General features: G+C 40.6%; 1 long non-coding RNA gene across 1 annotated transcript; it reads right to left on the bottom strand.

The window, feature by feature from the left end:
- Positions 674 to 5,368, bottom strand: LOC110399107. The gene is made up of 3 exons (XR_002438897.1): positions 5,214 to 5,368; positions 3,001 to 3,084; positions 674 to 944 (listed from the first exon to the last, which is right to left on the bottom strand). It is a non-coding gene; the product is annotated as an uncharacterized LOC110399107 (long non-coding RNA).

The following is a 25,581-nucleotide window of genomic DNA, read 5'->3' on the forward strand; positions in this document are numbered from 1 at the left end:
TAGAATATCCCAAACTGGAAGGGACCCATAAGGGTCATCTAGTCCAACTCCTAAAAATCTATTCATTTAACTCTTCTCTTGGAATGAGAATGGAGAACAGAAGATCCTAAATTTACAGAACAAAGCTTAACTCCATATCTAATAATGGTCTCAGCCCATCATAAAGAGTTTTCTTAATTTTAGTAACAACCTTAATGACCATAGACTATGCCTGAATTATCAGGTTCTGATATTTTCATTTAAGAGATCTTACTCCACAGACTCCCACTGGAATCAATGGAGGAACTGCAAGGCACCTTGTTGCACCTTGTATCTTTAAACATGTCTTTTAAGTCACTTTCTAATGCATCGCTTTAGAAATTGACTGTATTCTTCCCAGAAGTATAGTATTCTCCTCTCATATATTAAAGTTCATTTTGCATTCTTCCCTCTATTCCAGCATATCAAGAGGCATTTTAAGAGATTGCTGAAGGACTCAGAATTGAATTAGAGATAAGAGCAACAAAGTAATTGCACTGAGCCATCCCCCACTTAACGTAGTTACTGTTCAGAGCTGTCTTGGAGGGGTCTGCAGACAGCAGGGAAAGAACAAAGAGGATTTGGTGCAAACCAGGACTGCCACTGGGGCTTGAAGAAGTGACGCTGGAGATCCTAGGAGGACAAGCAGGACTCCTTTTTTTTTTTTTTTTTTCAAAGCTCAAGCCAGAAGCTGTTGAAATTGAGTGGGAACATTTTCCTTTATCCTTCTAGGCCTTTGGCTCAGGTCCAAGGACAGAGAAGTTGTAGCTTTAGTTTGTACATTCTTTCCATGCAAATTCCATGCAATTTTACACCATTGCTTCCAGCCATTTTGGTCAGTGCTCCTTCTGATTCCTCTTTGAGAGCAATAATTCAGTTGTCACTCGGGGCCTGATGCCATCAGGACAGCTTACAGTACCAGAGATCTTCAAGTGAAAAAAAAAAACAACTGTCAAGCTCATCTGGTCTTCTCTAATGGATATAAATGAATTCAGCAATGCATGCCAAGCTTTTTATGAACTGTATGGAGTTATAAAAAACATGCTGCCAATGAGATTAGAAACCCCGTCCTTGATGCCTTGTGGTTTAGGATATATATGCTGTATTGGAATACTAGGAATAGCTAGATGTGTTAGTTTAGGCTGTTTAATAAGCATGCCTAGGTTTATGAATTGGCTTAATTTGAGTTCTTCACAAGCAATATGAGTTTTCCTGTCTTGAATTATTCTTTTTTGCTGGTTTTGATACCACTACTGTTACTGACTCCTGGTTGACTGCATACTTAACAAATTTTGTCATGAGGCCACATTTTTCTGACATCTTGGTGCTATGGAGTGACTGCACAGAGAGAGCACGCTGCCATCTCACAGCATCACAGATTTTGCAGCTTTCCTGTGTTTCTACCAAATAGGTACAGTGTGAAGCCATCCGATAAAAATATCTCAGCAACTGGAACAACAGAGAACCCAAAATGCAGTCATTTCACACAAAAAATGGACTTTTTCCTGCTGATGATGACCCAGCACTTTGCTTCAGTCTCACCTTCAGCTTGCTTTTTGTTCTTGCCTGCTGTCCTGTTTCCTGTTTTTATAGTTATGGTAGCAGTCACACAAGCTAGAAACAGGTTTTTGACCTGGGTCAGGTGAACCTGGGATCTGCTTACTCTGAAAAGGCAGCACATAGTCTGAGAATAGGAAAGCTTCAGATTGTGCTGAATGATGTGGATTTACTCATATTCTACCATTTCAGTGTTCTGGGAATGAACATCACATGAATTTACCAATACTTTCCAACTCATTCTTAAACTTTATTTCTACACTTCCATGTATTAAAACTTAATTGATGACATATGTATCTCTGTGTGTCCTATACCTCTTGCTTGTGCAAGAAGAGAAATGAGTTTAGTGCCTCTATGAGAGTCCTGGCTTTGGCTTTTGCCAGTCCTCCTTCTGAGATCAAGGGGATTACAAATCCATGCATTGGAAAGAGCTTTTGTCAAGGACCAGAAGCCAGACAGTTGTTACCTGGGTGGAACAAGAGGAATTATACAGAATTTTTCATAGGTTGATGTCTGTAACAAGCACACAGTGGAAGAGGATCAAGGCTGCCACAGGACATAGTCAAGAACTGCCTTCTGACACCAGACACACTCCAACTTACCTCCTCTGGGAGATGCTCACACTATCTGTTTCCCTCCTCTAAATTTGTGTGCCTGAGGGAATAGGCTGAGCTCCTTAGCATTTGTCCTCTACCAACAGAGAGGAAAGATTCTTCCAGAGAGTGTTTCAAAGCAGCTGATATAGGCCACTCCTCTGAAGGAACCTCTGGAGGACTTGATTTCTCTCCTCTGCACCATTTGCACCTTGGTAACTTGTCTGAATTAAGAGTTAACTTTAAAGTTTGAAGACTAAAGCAGATGAAGTGAATCCTCTCCCCTCTGTTTTAAGTGTGCTACAGGGACAGATTCAGTACGTACTGCACTCCTTGAGAGAAAGGAGGAAGCTATGACTACACACTGGTTCATTACTATGCACTGTAGATGTGATCTGGGTGTCCCAAATAAGACGTTATCCCTCTCAGTCCAACTCAGCTTCCTTTCAAAATTATGGCTGTTCAGCAAGTCATATACTGCTGGCTATATTTGCTGGCTGTCCATCAGCTGATGTTGGAAAATGCTGTTCTGGCCTCTCAGCAAGTCTGATGGATGTTGTATTTAGTGACAAAATTTTGGTTTCTAACTTCCACAGACTTGAACACTGAAATGTTACAAAAAATAGAACCTTTAGATAACGTTGAGAAGTTTGAAAGCTACATTTATGCTAAAATGCGTAGATTCTAATTTCCTTAGGAAAAAACTTCATAGCCTGCCAAGGACACCAGACTCTTACCTTATGTAACTCAAGAGCTGGTAGTCACCATCATGACCGCGTTTACAAAACAGGTAACCAAGAATACATGACCAGCTCTATTAATAGCACCTACCTTTCCACAAACCAACCAGAGAAGAACAGTCATGTACATTCTCATATCCGTGTTAGCAGTCCACTTCCCATTAGGTTGTACTTCCTGTGTAGATATAAGCCCATCAAGCAAGATCTGAAGTGTCTGGTGCTGATCTGGTTCTTGCTAAAGCACCAAACGGATTAAAAGCATTGCCTGTGTTTCATGACACTGCTGCAGCTCCCATAATCTGCCACGAAACTACTAATCAGGGTCTCTATTTATATCCTAACAAGGTGCTTACATGTTATGTTTTTTTTTGTCTCCACCACATCTCCTTCAGAATAAGGCTTTTAATGCAGGACCTACCTCCATTTCCAGAAAGCATCACAAACTTATTGAGCCTAGTTGCAATTTAAATGATTAACAAGAATATTAGTAAACACTAGCATACAACCAAATGCATCTAAAAGATGTGGAGCTGATTTGAGGAGAACACAAAATACTGTCACCCTGTAATTAGTTTGCTCACCTAATCTGTCATCTGATTTAAATTGCTTACAGGGAAAGGTCTCTGGCACTTGCTGGGGAAGAGGGTTTGAGCTCATGCTTTATCATCATTAACTTTAAAGCATGAAGAGATAAACCATAGAGATCAGTGTAAATTACCCTGCAAAATTCATAAGAATTTTGTCCCTGAGGGAACAATCTGAGCCCCCTCCTTGCTCTTGCAGGTGATCTTGCAATATATAGGTCCAGGAGGTCCCTACCAACATAAGCCAACAGTTGCCAAAGCTTCAGTGTTTCTGTTTCAAGTCTCTGGAGCAATGACATGCCACAGAAGAGCAAAAGAGGTGTCTTGAGCCCTGATAATATCAGAGAATTCCCTAAATGAAAACACATGGATGCAGCCAGGAGAGGCACAGTTCTGTACCTTGCAAAGAAACTCAAGAAATTCCTCCTGGATCCAGCACCTGGCAGTAGGTTTAATCCAGTGTATGTAATCCTCAGGGCTGATTTGATATAGCTAGATATTTTCTGTGTCCCCTCTCCAGCTGTGACCAAGCTCTTAATCTTCAGAGGAAGGTGAAAGGAAGGCAAAAAGGCCAGCCTAAAAGCCAAATAATGTCTCAATGGGAGAACATCTACATCCTTGTTATTAAAATATTACATAGCTTTAATACATGGACACTGTTTGTAATATTTTACTTAATTTCCTGAGGAAATGAGGATTATGCAGCTGTGTTGTACTTGTTTGTTTGTCTGTCAAGTTTACCCCCCGCTCTATACTTATTAGGACTGTTAGCTGATTTCAGTGCATTTTGATGGAAGGAGGAAGGCATCACAATATTATGTTTTAAAATATTCTGAAAAATTACCAGTGGGGTTCAGGAAGAGACTAGTGGGAAAGGTCACAATGTGAGCTCAGCATAGTTATTAAACATGAGAGTATCAACATGGAAAGGAGCCACAAGAAGCCCAATAAATATTCCCTGAGTCCCAATGCTTAAGGAACAACTTGTTAATGCATTTCTTTCCAACCCCACTGGAATTCTAATCAAACTGGCCCATTCTTTACGATTCCTATTGTCTCCTCATTTTATCTTCCAGCAGCACTGCTTTTAGCTTAGTGCATCTTTCTCCCCCATGACACTAATCCCATGACCCTTACCTCTACCTGGGGTTTGCTCAAAAACAAACCCTATTTTTGATCTTGCAGATCACCTCAAAGGACACAAGAATATGTTTGCCTTCACCCTGAGGTTCAGTGAGCAAGAAGAAAGAAAAATCTTTTTTTGTTGTTGTTTTTGTATTTTTGGAAAATAATAGCTAATATTCTGGCTTGGTGACATTGATACTGCTTTTCCATGCTGGAAAGGCTGGCTAAAAGTGCTCATGAACAACATAACCAAGGTTTCCCACTTTGATCTACGTTAAGCCTAACATCTGGGCCACTGTAGTCATTCCAGAGTGCTTAGTAAAAGCTGTCCTGCTTGGTCTCCGTCACAGAGGTATGAGATGTCCATGCACCTTATTGAGTGCTTTCTCAGCCACTGAGTCACCAAAATGTTTTTCACTTACGGTCAACTTCTCATTGACTTCACATACAGGAGGGGAAGGTCTAACTGGGCAGAGACTCAACAGCCTTGTTTATCATAGAGAAGGAAATGCTGAAGGGCTGGATTTACTCTACAGAAATAACGGGGTTCTCTCAGTGCATGTGCACACACCCACATGTACACACGTTCACTCACCTGGATAAAATGTTTCAGGGAAATACTTCAAGGAAGAAGAGGTATTTCAAGCAAATTGGCAGACGAAAAAAAGACCACAAAATGGCTGTAAATAAGCTTGTGCCTGGAAATCAGATGACTTCCAACCATCTGACCTTTGAGGTTTTTCAACAGCATCCTAGCAGAAAGAGCAAAGGGACACACATTGTTGGATTGAAGCTGTATTATGGCAGCAAGAGCAGAAGGCTGCACTCACTCAGACAAAGAGTGAGTATGAGAAAAACTTAACTGGTGGCCAATGTATTTGCTACTTGACTGAGGAAGTGTTAAGTCCTAATTTAGCCTCTCAGCAGCTGAGCTCATATTTAATGTAACTATATGGCTAATCCCCCGATTGCACTTCATGCAAAGCTGCGCACACCCTGAAAGGCTTTGCAGGAATGGTTCTGGGCTTTTCCTAGCCTAGCAGAGGACACAGCCACCAATTTAGGACTCTTTTCCTGTCAAATAGAAATGTCATTTTTTTTCTAGAGACAGAATACCTTCCAACAGCAAGATCTATATCAAATCTGCAGTGCCATTTATCTCACATTGGGCTGATTGATGTCACACTGCACCTGCTGGCTGTCCCACGGAGAATTCCTTCCCTTCATATCAGTGCACCAGGAAAAGGGAGAATGGGCAGTGGAAGAACCCAAAGCACAGCATAAGCTTACAGTTAACTGCCCCTCGTCCTCACTCAGCCAGGCAAGAAGGGCAGTGGACCAAGACAGCTGTCTTTCAGTGTTTTCAAGATATGTTTCAAGCTCTGCACAGCTGAAGCTATTCAGTAGCTTGTGGAGGAACTCTATTCCCTTGCCAAGGCTCTGCAGCTGCCAAATCCGCCTTTATTAGCAGCAACGCTTTTTGTCCTCCATAGCCAAATGCAGAACAAGTCTAACATTATTTTTCATTCAATCTTCCCAAGCATGATAAGATAATCATAATAATCACTTAGAGCGATTATTAGTGCATATGCACACTTTTTAAGTGTTTTCTTCTTTCTGTATTCTTGTATGTACACATACACACAAGCACACTTATAATGGTCTGGATGCAGAGTCCTGTAGATCATTGAACGTCTCTTTCCTATTCTGGCCAGCTATACATCTCAGCTACATTTAAACCTCTCATTACTCATTATCTGTGGGCTCACCCATGAGCAGGTCTTTGTTTGGGTCATGCTGCTCTTTGTAGGTGGTGTTCCCACCCCTATAGATGGCCAGAACAGCCCTTAAGGCCCACGTAAGTCCTATTTTAAGAGTCTAAGTAGTTCTCAAGTGCTCTCCATGCCTCTTCTGCACTGAGGTGAAGATAAGCCTGTGCAAATACCTGCGCTGTAGAAGTGACAAAGGGTAAGTGTACGAGAAAACTCATGCTTTCTTTCCTTCTTGCTGCCTATTTGGGATCATTGCTGGTCACTTACTGATGTTACGTTTTTAAAGCATCTCTCTGGTCAAGGGCCCAAAGCAAAATAAACTTACTTAGAGGCCAGTCATGTACTCCATATAATAGAAACCCTACTGCTTATCTAAGGACCCTTTTCTGGTCAGGGCTTTCTCAATATGCTAGTGCAGGAACAGGCAGGAAAGTCACATCTTCTGGGTAATGCAGACTTCACAGACAATACACAGGCACCCACGGCTTCTCTAGCTCTCCAGGCAGTACTTATAAGCACAGTTGCAGGAATTATAAGCCATTTGCCTACAGCTGGGTATTATTTCTAAAAGCAAGTTCTAGTATTGCTCTTAACATTTAATGGCTATTCATAGAGTGTTTAGACATGTATATGATAATAATTCTCTCAGGACTTGAAGCACTAACAATCATATAATTGTTTGAGTTGGAAGGTACCCTTAAAGGCCATCTTGCCCAACTTCCCTGCAATGAACAGGGACACTTACAGTTCAGTCAAGGTGCTCAGAGTCTGCCCAGTCACTTGGCAAACAATGATGGTGTACTACACTATGTTAACATCACTGTGATTAGATGAATATTTTAGTTTCCATTTTTTAGGTCAAAAAAACTGAAGCAGAGAACTTCTGTGGCATTCTCGTTACCATTGGAGAAGTCAGATTCAGAACTGGGAATACAGCAAAGCTACTTTATTCCCGTTAACTTGCAAATCTTATTGCAGAGTCGTGGAAGCTGAATAGCTGCATGTTTGAAAGGACTTGAAAATCATGTAGCCTGACCACTTGATCAAAAAAGGGCTAGTTTAGATCAGGTGGCTCCAGATCTACTCCAACTGAATGCTGAATATCCCTGAGGGTGGATACTGCACAACCTCACTGGAATGTCTGATTACTCTCATAGTGCCCTTTTTTTTTTTTTTTCCTATTATCTACCTGGAATTCCCACAATTTGAAGCTATTTCCATGGCCTCTTGCCCACTGCACAACTCTAGAAACAGTTTGACTCCTTCTTCACTGTATTGTCTTCTCAGAAAAATGAATTGTGACCAGTTATTTCACCACCTCATAAGACTCTCAGCTTTATTGCTACAGTTTTAGTAACTATGGTAAATTCTTCATTTTTTAAAAGATTACTTCTGATGACATGGCTGAGCATTACCCAGAGACTATAGAAGATATTGTATTTTGTGAAGTCAGTCATTTCACTCAGTAAAGTGGAAAATCAGCACAATATATACATCTTGTTAGGCTCTACACTTGGTTATGATTTCCTGATGAACCTTGGCCATACAAGCACATCACTACAAAAAGAGTTTCTCCTGGGATGCACCCTCTACAGATGCAAATTGTCATCACCCTATTGAGTCACTAGACAATGATGACAACGCTTGCTATGCTACATTGAATGAAGTTTCATCCAGAAAAAAATGCATGAAACTATACGGAGAAGGATGTCAAGAACACCAGGGAACCTGAAAAGTGTATATAGCTTTCTTTTGGTACAATAAATTGATGCCTGCTAGCTATGGCCGAGTCTAATGAATTATTTCATATTAAATTTATAAAGCTGCCAAGTAAACATACTACTGTTTACTTAAAGAAATCTATTTACCTACTGGTTCCCATACTAAATCAGTACTAACTGGCTGCTATATCTATATAGGCATATGCTTGTTATAAGCTTGTAGTTGGCTGTAAGCTATATATATTACATCTGTCTTGTGTGTTTATGAGATGTTTAATTGTGAGGAATATTTAATTCTTATATGAAAACACACTTTTGGCTTGAAGGATGAACAGAAATTTGCAAAGGTCATTCCATTAATTCCTAATCATTCTCTCTAAAGACCAGGCAAAAATTATATCATAGTCACATAGAGTAATAACACCATCCAAGATCTGGGAAGAACCTAAAAGAATTCACAAATTTCTGATGTGATGCAATGAATTCCAATGGAAAAGGCTGGCAGATACTGGCTGGTTTTCAGTGTCATTCCAGAAAATAGCATTTGCGTTGGTGTAGTGGGAGGGCTGTATGGCAGAAGAATTGCATTCAAGACTCAATGGTATTTCCCTATAAGTCATGCACTAGCAGGGCCAGTTTCACAAGCTAAGGCTGGCCCTGTGCCTTTTTAACTCATCCTTCTAATGCAGGGAATTGTTCTGGCAATAAATATTTCTGTGCCTGCTGTGGTGAAGTAGAGTCCTCCAAATGACTCTATCCTGCTGTTAAAAATCAGTGACACAGAGAGAAAGAATAACTGCAACAAGTTGAGCACTTTGTAGAAAAAGTACCTCTGAGAAAACGCTCCACAGCTGCTTTTCATGGCAGTTTCATTCCAGCTATAAAAAGCTGAGCAAGCTAGACCCCTCTCAGATGTTTGCAGCATAGCTGCCCTTTGCTTTTTAATTTTTTGAATAACTTTTCTTTGGTCCAAGAAAGTCATTTATTGCAACTGACATCCTTTGGAAAAGGAGCAAAATTCCATCAGGCTTCAAGTGAACCATAATTACATTGCAAGTAGGTGGCAGAAATGATCCCATGTTTAGTGCTACAGCTCTGCCACTGGGCAAAGAGCAAGATGGATTTAATTCTAGTCTGAGTATGCATTGTCTGGAGTATTTTTCTTATGTTATATTACAGCTATTTCTAAAAGAAAGGAGGAGAAAAAAAACATAACTGCAGACACATCTGTGTTACATGTTTTCCTTACATGACCCTGCAACATCTTCAGTCTATGAAAATTAATGGACTGTAACAATATGATTGGAATTTTGATACAGTGTTGGCACGAGAATGAGGAAATGGACAACACTCCCTGGTTGTAGAAACAAGCAGATCACCTTTTCTCACTTATGTAACATTAAAAGGAACAATAATCCTACTAGTATCCTCTTTATATTATCACCAATACACCTATATATATAATGTAGCGTAGTGTTCCACTGCCTCTGATAAGACAGACCTACATAACGCAGATGATTATATGATTTTTCCTCAATTACTAAACATGAATATTTGCCCACTAGTCTAATTTCCATACAAGAGAGTCTGACACAATGGGAACTTCAACAGATCTTACAAATCCAAGTTATAAATTGTAAGTTATAGTCCCAGGGGTCTCACACTTGATTGGTCTCCCAGTCTGTGATTACAGGTTCAGGTCCTAATAAAAGGTAAGGATTTTATCTCAAAATAATAAACATAAGAATAATATGATTATAGTAAGAATGAAAGGAAAAGAAACTGCTTTACTTACAAAAGGGAGGTGCTACACAATGAATTCAGAACTACAGCAATGAATATGAAAATGCAAAGATTTAAATTAGATCAAGACAATGCATATTTTCAGGTTAAAATAGTTTTTCTGAGGAAAAGGATGGGAATGCACTGATCTGGGTTGTTTAGGAAAGCTGTATGTGTTCTGTCATTAAGAACAGGTGAGACAAACCTGTGGCAAATGACCTAGTTATTACTGCTTCTGGATAACCAGATCTGGATTGGTTGGCTTCTTGAGGGCCTCCCACACTCCAAGGTTCAACAGTGAAGGATCTCCCTAATCAGTGTTTGTTTTGAAAAGTTGATGTGTATAGTAAAGGTTTCATTTTTGATTGCTGGTCACCAAGACATAGTTGCTAACAGCTGCTCTGAATGGAGCATCACTAATCACAGGTGCACAATGTTCTGATACAGCTGAAGAGGAGGTAAAACACATGAGCTTAAGCCTCAGCAAGACACCTAAACCAAAGTATTTAATCTGTCATCATCAGCAGCAGCAGCCTTAGAAAGCACACACCACTCATTACCATGGCTTGGCTGATGCTGTGTGACAAAACTGCATATATAAAATCAATTTAAAACCCATCATATGCTGAAGGCATTTATCTTTTATCTCCTTTGCACGAGGAAAGAGAAAGCGGGAAGTGTACAGCTCACAGCCCATAGGAAGGACTGGCATGAATTTTCAGGTGTGTTTATGTTAATTCAATTTTTCCTCTTTTAGCCCAGGAAAATAGGAGAGCCTTAACCATGCCTGATTCTTGTCAAAGGAATAGATGAGCCTCTGCTCATGGAGACCATGGAGTAGGAGAAGACAAAGATGTGAAGTGAGAGAAATGAAGACAAGGAGTCTATTTGTCTTTGGGGATATTTTGCTTTTGGTTCAGGGCACAGCTATAGTATTTTTCCAAACTTAAACAATACACATATTGGTAAGGACAATCTAGTTCCTATCAATGTGATTATCCAGTGATCTAGTTCTGGCATTATTGTTCATTCTGCTTATTTTACTAATTCCTTGTCCTAGCTCTCCCCTGCTAACCCAGTCACCTGTACTGTCTGACTTAACTGTGAGATTCCTGAGACAGGCACCCAAGAAGTGAGATTTGTCAGATCTCCCATATGGATTTAGTTTAGCATACTTTACATAAATAAGTGCTTCCTACTTGCAGATCAGGACCCCTGTGGGACACCAACTGTTATGAATAAGTTGGTCTCCAGCTTTACAAATATGGCCCCCAAATCTTCCGGGTGGACAAGAACCACGTTTTCCAGAGTACTGCGAAAGGTTACAAGGTGTTGGTTATTTTCATGCTTTTCCCATGATAATTAATCAATAATCTTCCCATGCCAGTTCACAGCAGCACCTTGTACTCAGGCCTCTGGGAGCCCTTGGCTGTTGGACTCATTTAATTGCAAGTACAACTGATGTCAATTTCTTGTTTCACTAAGCAGGGCACCCTGCCAGTTCCTTCTGTGACAAACCGATTTTAATGCTATTAGATTCTCATTGCTACTGCAGTGCATTAAGTACTTTATTGTTGAAATATGTGCAATGGCACTAATGATGGATTTGCTGTTCCCCTGAGGTGTGCAAATGGGGAAAAATACCCAGACCTTAGAGAAACACAGCATCTCTCCTGAAGCTGTGTGCACAAGTATTTTGTCCTGGAATGGCCCATTTGACCCTTAGGTACAGAGGGGTCCAAAGCCCCAATTTCAGATACTACTGTCAGTGATGAGGAGTAGGGTAGCACTGCCAAATGAAGGAGGAAGGGTACGTGGTCTGGCAGCTCAGAGATATCACATATTTTGAATCATTTATCATCTCCTGGACTTAAACATTATGATAGCTCTTCAGCCAACTGAAGATGAATGATAGTGAGTGGTCTACATTTGTCAGGTCTCTCCACCTGTGGGACAGGACATGGCAAGGATTTGTTTCACTACAGTAACACAGAAGAGTTACACTGCTATGGAACACCCTAAACGGGGGTTGGCTCTTTTCAGGAGCACTTAACATGTATGAGCTTCAAAGATGGTAGATGGGAAACACAGTGTGTATCTCATTCCCTACTACCTCTGCTACAATCAGTATATTTCAAATAAATTTTTATTTATTTTTCCTATTCCTTTTGCTTGTGGTAAGTTGACACACAGTTTAGAAGTAAACCCTCGGCCTCTTTGCAGTTTTAATTTTATAACTGATATGCCTCAAGACCCTTACTGTGTCTTCCAATGTTGATCAGTTAGCACTTCAGCATCTGCCATAGCAACACTCGCTCCTACATGGCTGAGCGGTGAAGACACCAAGCATCCCCCACTGGATGACGGGAAAGAGAGGGCTTCTTTCAGGAAACAATTTTAGCATGGGCATAATTCACAGTGAAGCTGAGCTGAGCACACACTTAAAGGATTTTCTGAATAAGGACGGACGCATGACCATGCTTAAGAGATTTCCTGAATCATTCCATAGGATGGAGTTTTACTGGGTTCTATAAGATTTGACTGGAAACCAGAAACCCTTTTCCTAAGTTTTTGTGGGTTGTATATTTGTTCAAACTTTGCCAATGTAGGGGGATAGAACAGCATTTAAACACGAAGAAAATGAATGAAACAAGATACCAATTGAAAACAGAGACTCCATCATGGAGAAAATGGACATTTAATTTCTCTTTCATTTGTTATTAAATTCAAGAAAGCAATAAAGTAATAAAAAATAAAACTACCCAATTTCATTAGGTGATTGAAATAAGTGTATATCATCAATGGAGATATTAGGTTGCATGAGTGTCATCACCAAGCTTTTTTAATGGCCTTCCACTACCAAAGAGCTGAGTGTTTTACTCTGGGTACATAGCCCCAGCTCCATTTAATTTCAGTGGACACATGCTCTCCATCTGTGTGTCTGGGATACTTCCTACCAAATGTTTCAAAAAGGAACATTTCCCACATGCGTTCTTCTGAGCTGTCAGAAACAGCCCTGTAATTTATTGATTTGACCTGATCAAGTAAAATGGGTTCAGCTCCAACCAAAGCAGTTTTAATAAAAACTGGGTACAGTGCACGAGAAACTCTGTGGAAGAGTTCTGAAATAAGGTGCAGAAGTAAAATGCTTCTGGCAACGTGCTCCCACAGTCTCAAGCAAAGAGAACAGTGCAGCGGAATGAATTGCTGCCTGGAGCAGAGCTGCAGTAAGTGACATTTTGGGCACTCAGCCTGCTCCAGAGGCAAAGCCAAACACCCTTAAATCCACATAGGAGCAAGCAATGTCTCCTCCTGCAGCTCTGAAGAGAAGACTTGCTGAACTGATCTTGTGGGACCACTTGCAAAGACATGAGTGCTTTTGGACACTGGCGTTTGGCTGGGTGCAGGGCAATTGTGCTTATGTGTATATATGTGCTGCTTATAAAAGACTTTACTTACTACTTCCTGTAATAAAAACACACCCGGCAAAAAATTCACTTTGATGATGAAGTTTGCAGCAGAGCCTAATTGCACCTCATAATAGTTCTTTGTACATGAAGTGAAATCCCAACTCGTCATTTCTCAGAGCATCTCTTTGGGAAAAGTGTTGTAATAGAGGTCTAAGTATAGCAAGGGAACTAAGCATCTTCTAAAACCGTAAGGAGTTATTTTTGAATTCATATACTGGTACAATTTACATATTTTACTGATGCGCTTTTTTGCTCAGTTATGCTCTATGGATGTGCCATGGCAATATCCATGTCTAATTATTTAATATTTTTATTGGGAGAATTATGCCCACAGCTTCCTTCCTGGCAGGTACATAGGTTTGGGCATCTGTCTGGGACATCTGTTCATTTCTAGCTGCAATTTTGAGCATGACGCTTTGCTGTCTCACTCAAGAATCTACTTGAGCAGGTTTTTTGTGAAGACTTATCATGAAAAAGTAATTAAAAAATTAGGGGAAAATATTTTTCAATATTAGTGTAAATAATTTTTTCTTCCGTATTTCAAAGAGGCCTGATCTAAACTTGATTCCTTTTCATGGTTGACTTCAGTGAAGTTACTCCGGGATTATATCAGTGTCACTCAGCCTCATCTGGGAAACTGACACTTCATGCACTCTGTTGGTAGCCAAAAGCCTCTGTACTAGGAAAGGGATGAAGAAGACACACTTATCTACAAACACAGTACCCTGCAAATCTGTCCTTCGAGGGTTGAGGGAGCTGGGGAACTCCGAGAAGATAAAGGAAGGAGGTTGGTTCTGGAATGTGAGGTTGATAACTTCATGAGGAAAGTCCCAAACTGCTTTTTATATCATACTGAAGTGCCTGGTGGAGTGATTAGTAGTCTGGTTGCCCCACATGGACCCTCTGTAATTAAAGAAAAGATCAAGAGGCACATTCAGATCCATCCTCTGCACTCTACTGTCTTTATCAACCATTGCGAAAGCCTGGGATTATTAATATATTAGTGTGGGATTATTACTGTGTTATTGCAGACATTTCTACATGGATCTAAAACAATTTAGCAGTGTGGAAGAAACCTTTATCTACATTTAAGATATGTTCTTGAGACAAAGCCTATTCAGAGCTGCATTCATGAATTCATTGTAGCACAAAATGATGAGGTTGTTGAATTTAATAATTTACTGACACACATTTTGATTAGGAATGTTGGATTTATTTTTATTAATTAGCTCTCACTATTGACACTCAAGGAGAGAATTCTCTCTCATGTAGACACTAGTAAAAAATCTGCTCAGAAATAGCCAACACGGTCAGACCTGACAGACAGTGGCAGGGAGGTGCAGAGCTCTAATTACACTATAGATGTTCTGAGCCTGAATTATTGTTATTTTTTGCTATATGAATAGTACATGAATACGATACTTATACATACTCGGTGATCTCATGAAAGAATTACTGTTCTTTCGTTCTGGCAGCACTGCCAGTGGGCTCAGTCCTGCACAAAGATGAAGAAACTTGCAGCTCTGTTCGCTGAAAGTAACATGAATTCTGAACACATCCCACATTTTAAACTCGCAAATTTGCTTTCACCAAATAGCTGAACATTTGCTGTCAACGATCTTTCACGCTCAGATAGTTCAGGTCTTGAATATTCACAGAAAGTGGCTGTGGTCAAGTCTAAATTCATGTTTCAACCTAAACGAATGTAAAAAGTCTGGTTTTCCTCCCAGCCTCACCCTGCATATTCATGCAGTGTGCATTGAAGCAGCACACTTCCTCATCCACCTAATTTCCACTGAGTTTCAGGTATGTGCTCACGTTGAACAGCTACTTACATATGTTTTTCTTGAATGAAGGAGCACAGACCTGGCCCCAGAACCAGGGAGGGTACAGTTTGAGTGGAATTCCCAGCGTTTTCTGCCTATGCATTCAGTGGTCAGCTGTGATCAGGCTCCCTGGATTGCCAATGGAAAGGGATGAGCTGCCCATAGACAGGTACATCACACCACAGATCACCCTCTGCCTCATCACCCCCTGCCTCTTGCCATGCCTACAAAATGAGCTGAAGGAACCAGCTGAGAATAGGTACTTGATTTTGAAGGAAACTGTGTTTAGGGAGATGAACCCCACCCTGCACTTGGTTAGCACTCAGAGCAGAATAGGCTGGAGATAGTCCAGCTCCAGCCCAGTTTGAGCTGTATCTATTCTTTATATTCAGTTATTAATGAGAAAATACAGAAGTTGTGATGTTTGTGTCTTATAGTATCATTCCTGAAAGAGAATACTGTACACTGCAAGTTCCAGAAAGAGTTTATTAAAAAAAAACTTTGCTTATTCTTGAAGCTTTTCATAGCAATGTACATTTTTATTTACCTGAGTTAAGTTCTGGATTCTGCCCAGGTTTTTCTCTTTGGCCTCACTAACAGTGGGTTTCTGTCTGTCCCTACAATCCATCTGTGTTCTGTCCAGAGAAATGCTTTCCCAGAGCAAACCCCATGTTTGTGGAAGATCTTGCCTTTGGAACAGGGGTCCATGATTTCTCATGGTCGAGTTCAGTGATTAAAACAGCATCTACTTCAATCCACCTGTGGAAACAAACAGCGCTGCAGCTGTGGGTTTGCTGTTAAAATGAAACACCACACTCTCTGAAATACAGGCCAGGAGGCTGGGTGTTCGTGATAACACTCAGGGTGGGTAGTTCCTTCTACACAGGGACTCTATCCTGCCTTCCAAGCACTCATTTACCAGACACACCCCTGAGACAGACATCAGAAGCTCCTGATGCACAGGAGGGGCAGAGGAAATTCAGAGTTTTGGAGTTGTAATAGGTGCTTACGCTGAGATCCCTCTAATTTTGGCCTCACACAAAATCCCAAAAATCAAGAGCTGCAGCTGGCTTATTTCTGCAGCACTGTCTCCTCCACCTTGCCCATTACACCTGTGATTTCACCATGACCACAGTGCTCACTACAAGAGTATTTTTGGCCTCAGTATATTCCTACATTTGAAAGTGACTTCAAAATTGAGGACTACTGTGGTTTTATGATGCCTTTTCCCCTTTATAATGGAGATGAACAGGAAAAATATGTGAGATAGCAACACAGGTTGTGTTTGGAGTGCTTATTCTCCAATTTTATTGCTCCAAGGTTGCCCTGGCTGCCCATGTCTGCTCTACTCATGTGGTTTGCAGTCACCTCATGACACAGCATAGCAGTAAAATTCAAACAGTGACCTCTGTTATGAAAATTGATATTTGATTTTTGCTGTTTTACTTATCCAGTGCACAATACAAGAAAGAGGAGGTACACTACATGGAAGTGCCCAGGGAAGTGATGGAATCACAATTCCTCTAGGTGTTCAAGAACCAAGGAGATGTGGTACGTAGTGACGTGGTTAGTGGGCATGATGGGGATGGGTTGGGATTGGACTAGATGATCTTTGTGGTCTTTTCCAACCTAAATGATTCTATGATTCTGTGAAAAGGCTTAATGTCATCCAGTTGGGCTTCATGAAGTTTTAAATTATTTATTTTTCTTTTATCCCAGTGGGCACCACAAGCATATGCAAATGACAAATAAAAGTCAGCCTCTTCTACATTTCAAGGGCCTGGTGAAACACTGAAGCCAAGAAGAATACCCTGTTTAGTGGCAATCAGCTCTGAGTTGGGATGTTCATGGGATTTTATATCTTTTATGGTCTGAATTAGCCAATTAAAGATGAAAAAATCAGTGAATAAATGCATTTATTTTGACTCAGATTAGCTGATAAACTTTAACACTTAAAGTGAATCAGGAGCTATAGCAAAAAATCCCATGTACCACCATCAATGACAACAAAAAAAAATGAACACAGAACTGCCATTTATTAATTACTCTTTCAGACTGACTTAATTCACGTGGCTTTGGTAACTTGGTTTGATAGCAGAGCAAGAAGGGGAAGATGGGTCCAGCCTGGGAATATTCTTCCCACATGACCAGCTGCATAAGCAAAGATAAAGTTGAGAGGCGAGGACCTAGAGGATGCCCTGCTGGCAGAGTATAACTTTGTTTTGTTTGGCTAGCAAATACAAAAATATAAACCCTCTGCTCCTCAGATGGAGGGCAGAATGCAGTGCTGCAAACAGGAGCACCAGGATTAGCCTTGTTAAAAAACAGACCTTTGTGTGCAAACCACTGGTAGGTAAATAACTCTCTAGTTCATATGTCTGAGAAAAATGATAGAAAGCCAGAATTAATTAGTAAAAGGTATTGACTGTGGAAAATGGCTAAGTGGCATGCTGAAGGCTTGAATGTGAATACTTTATTAGTCTGTTCTGAGATGCTCTGCACTGAGGCTCAGAGATGTTCACAATGTTGGAACAGCTGCATCTTAACTCTGATTCTTAGGTTTACTTGAATAAATATCACCAGGGCTGAGACCTATCATAAAGGGCTTTAGAAAGCTGACAAAGTAACAAAGACGCCTCACAAAATAGGTCTCAGGCTGAATGCTGGGCTAATATTCTCTAATCCCACAGGACTTTTCAAACAAACATATCCCCACAGAGGTCTATTTACTCAACAACTGGCTTTTAAAATAGGTATATTACCAAGATCCAGCATTCTGTGCCTCTGTTTATATTCTGAAAATCAATATCACAAGAAGAGGAAAGGGTCTTTGGCTGTTATTATCCTTGTGACTTTATAATTCCTTCTCCCCCCATTGCCTCCTGAGATGTCTGTGAATAGTTAGGAGTGAATAATGTCTTAATTGCCCATGAAAAGTATACTTAACTGCTAATATAAATATATACTCAGAATAAGGACTTCAGGCTACAGAATGTCTTATTATTTAGGAGCTATAATTATTAACTCAGAGGGTAAATGAACTAAGATATGCTTCATTTCTCAACTTTAAGACTGTCAGATTGTTGATAAAAATAAAACTCAAGTTTTACTTTGGTTTTAGTTTATGTTTGTTTACCTCTTCCCTCTGATTCTAAATGTGCTAGTTAAATGGAAAATAAAGATCATGAAAGGAAAATAAGTATATCCTATACTTCATTATGCCAGCCAAAGGTTGCATATTCAAAAGAAAGACAGTCAGTCCATAGAGGATTATAATGGACAAAAAAAATACTTAAGTCACCAGGCATTTCTTTTCATATTCCAGCCATTGCTCAGGGGCTCGTCTCACACAATTTTAGAAATTTGAAACTTTGCATTGAGTTTATGCTTGCCTGCTCTTTTCTCTTCCAGCATGTCTCCTGGCAGGACAGAATATCTCAGCTGCAGCACTGAAGGAGCATGCACAAACCATGGAGGTGCCCAGTGGACGTTGGCTCCTAACTCCTGCCATATACCTCCAACCTCAGCTCCATAGAAACACACTGTACTCACAGGGTAGCTGAACATGAATTTGCATCTATTTTTGGTGTCTGTTGATAAGCACCAGCAAGGCATCTCCATGCATCTTATAGAGTTGTAGAATGTCTTGGGTTTGAAGGGATCTTAAAGATCATTGTGCTTCAACCCCTGGGAATGGGCTGGTTGTCCCCCTACCCGATCAGGCTGTCCAGGGCCCCTTCCAATCTGGCCTTCAGTGCCACCAGGGATGGGACATCATGAGGAGTCTCTGGGCAACCTGTTTCTATGTTATCTTCTGATCTTCTTAACGCAGTGCTCTACCTTTCAGCATTGCCCTCCCCACAGGGCAGAACCACCTGCACTGGAACCCCACAAACAAATGGAATAGTGGGCAACAAACCTTCCTGTACTTCTCTCCCTCAGAGTGCACACAGATGCCAGCTGATCAACAAACAGGCAGTATGCACTGTGCTGCCAGAACACTGCTTTTTTTCTAATGTAAGAAATTTATTTATAGGGGATTTGTTTGTTTTTATTTGCCTTCCCCCAGGGATGTGTTTGAGCAACAAAGCTCATGGTAACCATGCTATCCACTATTATCTAGTTCTTCTTGGCAGTAGAGTTCAAAGGAGCTCACAGAGCTGGAAAGCATCAGTACCCTTGTTTTTTTTAGTATGGAAAATGAAGCATGGAGATAACAGCATCCAGCTCAACAAACACCATTCCCAGTGCAATAACTACGTACTATGTACTTCTCCAGAAAACCACAGCACTGTGTAAAAGGAAAATAACTTTACTGATTGTGAAAGGCTGTTGAAATGTCCTCACTCAACTGATCTGAGCAGATAACACAAAAACTATGAACACCTTAAAATAATCCTATTGCAATGTCAACCCAACAGAGGAGTTGCTGTTTTTAATGCAAGAGATCTGAAGTTATCTGCTTGAGGAATTCTCTGCTGTTGCATGTTTTTGTGCTTATATATTTCAAGGGGTACATGAAGCCAAGGAGGCATTTCCAGCATATAGCAGTGATGGTAAGATTATGAGATGTCACAGCAGGTTATGCAGCCAAGACCCTGTCTGTGTGACATAAATACAGGGAAGAGGAACATACCTGAGTGAATCAGTGTAATTCAGTGATGTCCAGATGCTTTAGCTGAAGGGACAGGCTTCCTTATATTGAGTTTGGAGTCAAAAGGCAACATGATGACAACTGGTGGGAGCCACCCAGCCCTTGAGCTTCAAGCCTGAGCTCAAGCACAAAGTTTCAAAGGCAGCAGACACACAATAATCTGCAGACGAAGCCCATTACTTTCCATCTGTTGACACAGTTCCTCATGGAGCCTCATGGCTCGCAAGGCCAAGATGAGTGAGCTGTGTACATACTGACAGCTCTATCATGCACAAACGTATGCTCTTCTGGGCTTTTACTCCCAGATGTTCACAGGGCTTGGTAGTGTAGTGTTTAGAAGCAGTGGGAGGATAACTCCATGAGCAGCCTTACATGAGGAACTACCAACCATGTGAGCCCTCTCTTCCTTCTCCAGGTGGATGCATGTATGATGCTTTGTAACGCAAGACTGTATACATATCTTCATAAAATCCCCCCTCACAAACATTGGGGACACATGGGGGATGAAAAATATTCACAAAAATGTTGCCCCTTCATGTTGTTCCAAGGCAAATGATCTAACAGAGGGTAAGGTAAGCTCTGTTTTGTCTCGTGGTTTAAAGAGTCTGCAATGAGGTTTTGATCCTCACTATGTGGATTAGAAAAGTTCCTTATAAATACATGGTTCTTTGAAGAAAACATCCCCTCAGTTCAGTTTATACAGCCATATTGTACAGAGGATGAGCTTGACTTCTCTGATCGGATCAGACTTCCTCTCCAGATCAAATGTTGATGGGATAATTTCTTGCAGATACAGATTATCCAAGTAAAATAATGAGAGGGACTTGGCACAAGTACAGAACAGAGGAACACCCAAGTAAGATCCTCTGCCTCTGCCCTATTGCATCTATGGATGTGTGAATGGTTTTGCAGCTGAAGAAGAGGAGCGCAGTGCTCCAGGCATCCAGTAATGCCTTATGGCATGGATTTGCATGCCTGGTAAGGTATCAAAGAGATCAATATTTCAATAGCAATATTTCAGTGTTCTCCCACTCTGGTTTGAAAATCTAATGGAAAACATTTCACAAAATCAACATTTTGTGGGTGTTTTTTTTTTTTTCCCATTCTTCTCCCTAGTCTCCCTCCCCATCTTTCCTTGTTAAAACAATAATTACTCAATGTCCAAGCCCAGGGTTTTTGTTTTTGTTTTTGTTTTCCTTCTTTTTCTTTTCCCTTCTGTGCTTTTCTTAAAAATTCTTTTACCTTGGTAAAATTACAAAAAGAAAAAATAGCAAACAAGCATCAGCTCTATTACTGTCAATATTCAAAGCTTCTTCAACATATGAGAATTTACAGAGTATAGGTTATAAATAATTTTGTCTGTGCATTTTCAATGTAGATACCATAAAAAAACTGCAGACTAAAAGAAAGTCCAGGAGAGCAGGATTTGAGATCATCTCATTTTTAGTCTAATGCTGAAGTGACTCACTTGCATCTATCTCTGTATTTCAAATTTCATGAAAGAAAAGTTCCTTTACCTAACACTGAGAGGCCAGAGAGTTTGCTCAAGCAAAGTATACAGGGTTAAAAACAACAGAGAAAACTTGAGCATTATGAGAAGGGTCCAGATTCCCTAATGGAGCCTGGACATTTTCCAATTGCCATTTTTGTAATACCGTCTTCTATACAAAGGATACTATCTAGAATTTCCTGCCATAGGCTTTAATTGTAGGCAGATGATCAGTAATTTTGTTTGTCAGTGTAAGTGATCTAGATGACACAGCATGCAATCTGTGGCACCAAATACTGGAAAATTCAGATGAGGCAATGGAAACCCTTACTCTTTGTGTCTTTGTGCCTGGGCACAAACCAGGGCACTGTCTACTTTGAGAGTCCCAGAGCACCCTCAGCTTTGTCCATATGGCCCTGGAACATGGTGTCACAACAGCTCTCTGCCTGCAGCCTGCCCAAGGCAACTGTTGGTTTGTGGGGCAGCATCTCATGCCATCTCCTTGGGACATCTCTCAAAGGACCATGCAGAAATTCCTAAATATACTGACTTTGACACAACAGCAGGGGAATGAAACAAAGCTACAAAGCCCATTTCATCCATCAGGGGTTTTGCCAGTGGCTCCTGGTGTGTAGCATTCCTTCTATGAGGGAGCGATACCCCCCTGCTGCACTTCATCCTTTTTTTTTCAGGCAGAGCTGAACAGAGTCAGCAATGTGACTTGTCCAAGGCCACCCAGAATGAGCACTGGCCTTGGGATACGATTCAGTCTTCTTGCTCCTGAGATCAAGGGGGGCTTCGGGCATTTTTTTTTTTAAGAACAAGACCTTCCTTCCTGTAGGCTGCTGAGAACACTGGCACCAGCCATAGCAAACAGTCCCAGCTTTGCCTCTGTGCAAGAATGAACTGGGCACAATTTCCAAGCAATCCGAGGGCTGTCTGCTGGGCCATGGTGAAAGAGGCTTCCAATCCAAACAAAGCAGGGAAAATGTTTTGCAAAATCACTTCTCCGTCCCCTTCCTTCCCACTTTTTCTCCCTGAGTTGTGTTGACAGGAGATGTTTCTCCTGGCTGTGGGCTAGCTGCTCGGACACCTTCCACATGGGGTTCTGCAGCCCCCAAGAGCAGAAGTTCTGTTTCACAGAGAATTTCAGTATTTTGTTATCTGGCTTTGCTCCACATGGGCATTAAGTTTGGCCTTTTCTACAAACTACCATAAGGAAAACTGTCCCTACTCCATTCATATAAATAAGGCAAACTAATAAATACATAAATAATTTTTTTGGGTTGCTCCTAATGTTTTATTTCAAGGAATTTAGATGTTGAGTGTCTCCACAGGAGTCAGCTGTGAGTGAGGTGATGGGAGAGCCCTGTCCAAAATCCACCTCTGTCCGCATGTCCTAACACTTCTGCATCAGCTGTATGATGACCACAGCCATTTTGGTTACAAAGCCTGTGACAAGGGAAAGAGAAACTGTAAATCCAAAGTTACTTCCAAAAGAAATGCAAAGGCAAATTTAATTCCAAAGTGTCAAAATACCACATTCTAGCACTCTCAGAGCTTTCCTTCTATTTTTCAAACCATTTTGCAAAACTTTTCAGTTGAGATGACACTCAGAACTATGAAAGACCTCCATCAAATCTTCCCAAGTAGCCTCAGAGGAGTTTCATTTCCTAAAGAAATTCATTTCTAATGGATTAAATGTCATTTTCTTGATTTTTAGAATGCAATTATGCAAAGGGAGACAAGTGAAAAGGGATGGCTATGGGTATGCACACATGTGAATCCTGATCACTGCTTTGCCATTCATTCTGTTGTGCTTAGGGATGTCCCTTGGTACAGCCACTTTTTCTTCTAAAAAAATAAACAAAATAAATATCTTTTGCTGGAGCCTGTTCGTGCTGCTGGTAGGAAGCACAAAAATAACCAGAAATACCCATGTACCATATGGCAACGGCACAGCTCACCCCTTTGCTGTGCTGCAGTTGCACTTCCCAGTTCCAGAGGTTCTGCTTTTCCACTGACCATTTTATTTTATTTTATTTTATTTTATTTTATTTTATTTTATTTTATTTTATTTTATTTTATTTTATTTGCCACATGAATGACTAGAAATACTGGGGTCTTGAGATATGTGGATTTTATAAGAGTTGAATACTCCATCTCAAAAATCAAGCCCTGCGCTAGGGTTTGAAATTTGGTATCCGAAGAGATGACCGCTATAAATCATCAGCCACTTCCGGAAATCTCAGCCACTTCTGCAGAAAATGAGAAAACCTTCAGTTGGAAGTTAAAAGAACAATCCCTAAGTGGTTTTAGCAGCTACTGTGTGTCCCTCCCGCACTCAGTTATTTGAACTGAGACTAAGTTTCTTCCCAGGCTCCTAGCCCAACATGGCATGTTTTCTCTGCTGGAGATTCAGTTCTTGTACATCATGTAGTAAATATCAAAAAGGAGGTTTACAGCCCAGTGAATAGAGAAATCTCTTTCCAGGTCAATGCAAGAAATTATAGAGCATTGGAAAGCCCTAGTTTTATCTCCTGCCAAAGGAGGGATTAAGCTACAATGATTCCCAGGCCCAGGGTCTTTTTTTTTCCTTTCCCTCTGCCTTCTTTGAGTGCAAATTGACAGAGACGAGTTTTCACTCCAAACAGCTGTCTGTTATTTGAATGGAGTCAGTTCCTAATCCTGCACATGACTGCCATCAGAGGCTGCTGTAGTGGAAATGTTTCTAGTATCAAAACAAAGCCTCTGGCACAAAGATCTGCTTGAGAGGGCTCTGTGCGTAACCTCTCCTTTCAAATACTATCTTTTCTCTGAAGGCACTGCTCTGCTGGCTACCAAACTAGTCATTATCCATTTAATTAAGAAAAGATGCACTCTATTTTGCATAATTATAAAGGAGGAAAATCAGTATAAGATGTTCAAATGAAAATCAGTTGCTGGAATCCTCCTGTTTATTTTTTTTCTTTTAGTATGTGTTTATCCTCCTTGAATTTTCATTTGGAAATCAGAATTTCAAGAGAAGTAAGCTGAGATAATGAATGGGATTCCTCTGAAAATTGTAATTCCCAAAGCTCAGTTGCTGGAAATGCTCATACCAGTCATTAATACTAAAATGTCTAGAAGTTGAGGTAGTATAAACATCCTAAGTATTTCTCTAGTTCCTTGCCAATCTATATGTGTTCTTCAAAAACTACAGAAGTCATAACTGCTGATCTATGTAACATTTGATTCCAAATATTGTCACCTTTTCTTGCCTCAAATTAGGGAGAAATAATTCCAGCAAGTGCAGTAGGGCTCAGTTCATGATATCATGTAAGTGATCAGTTCTGTTAGCAATCCCATTGACAATTTTCTTTCAGAATTTTGGCAAAAAACTTGCTCTTTGTGCCTCCTGCCTTACCTATAAAACCATGACAGAAATACTTCTGTTGTTAAAAAAAGTCTGCTCATTCTTTCAGGCAGGAAATTCAATGTGTTCATACAGCAAGAAGGACACTGCACCTCATCTTGATCATACTTCTTATACGTGGAGGACCTGCCACTGATAGAGACTCCAGACTGGGAATAGATTTTAGAATCATAGAATCATTAAGGTTGGGAAAGACCACTAAGATCACCTAGTGCAACCATCAGCCCATCACTACCATGCTCACTAAATCATGTCCCTCAGTGGATGCAGGCACATACCCAGGATCCAAATCTGAGACTGTCATTTCTAAAGTACACGGTAAGAGGGGATGTACCCTCCACAGCCAGAGCTATTCTGTTGGGCTGTAGTGCCTCCAGTGTCCTCAGAATATAATACAAATCAAAATCCTACCTCTCTCATTGCCAGAATAGGTTTTGTTCAGAGGGGAGTCAGAAAGATCTCACTTCTCTATTTCAGCTCTGCTTCTTGAAAGATCAAGAAGATTTGTACATCCTCTTGATCTTTCAAATCTGCAGATACAAATGGCAGGGGACAGACTTCATGAATAGATATCTAGATTTCTACTGAGACAGAAAAAAAAAGGAGATTAGCTAGTCTGGTGAATGTTCTATCTCTTCCTGAATGGCTTCAGTCTGAACTGCAGAATTTCAGGAATTCTAGAAATCAAAAGAATTTTTTCCCATATACTTTGGATTTTTCTAAGCATAGGCAGGGAAGGTGAGGTGAGATGCAGTTCCACCTCCAAGGAGAGGTACTGCTGACAGCAAAGCACTGAACTACGTGAATACCTCCTGGAGTAGCGAATACTCAGTT

The sequence above is a fragment of the Numida meleagris genome, chromosome 4, assembly GCF_002078875.1.
Source record: "Numida meleagris isolate 19003 breed g44 Domestic line chromosome 4, NumMel1.0, whole genome shotgun sequence".
In the NCBI taxonomy this organism is placed as follows: Eukaryota; Metazoa; Chordata; class Aves; order Galliformes; family Numididae; genus Numida; species Numida meleagris.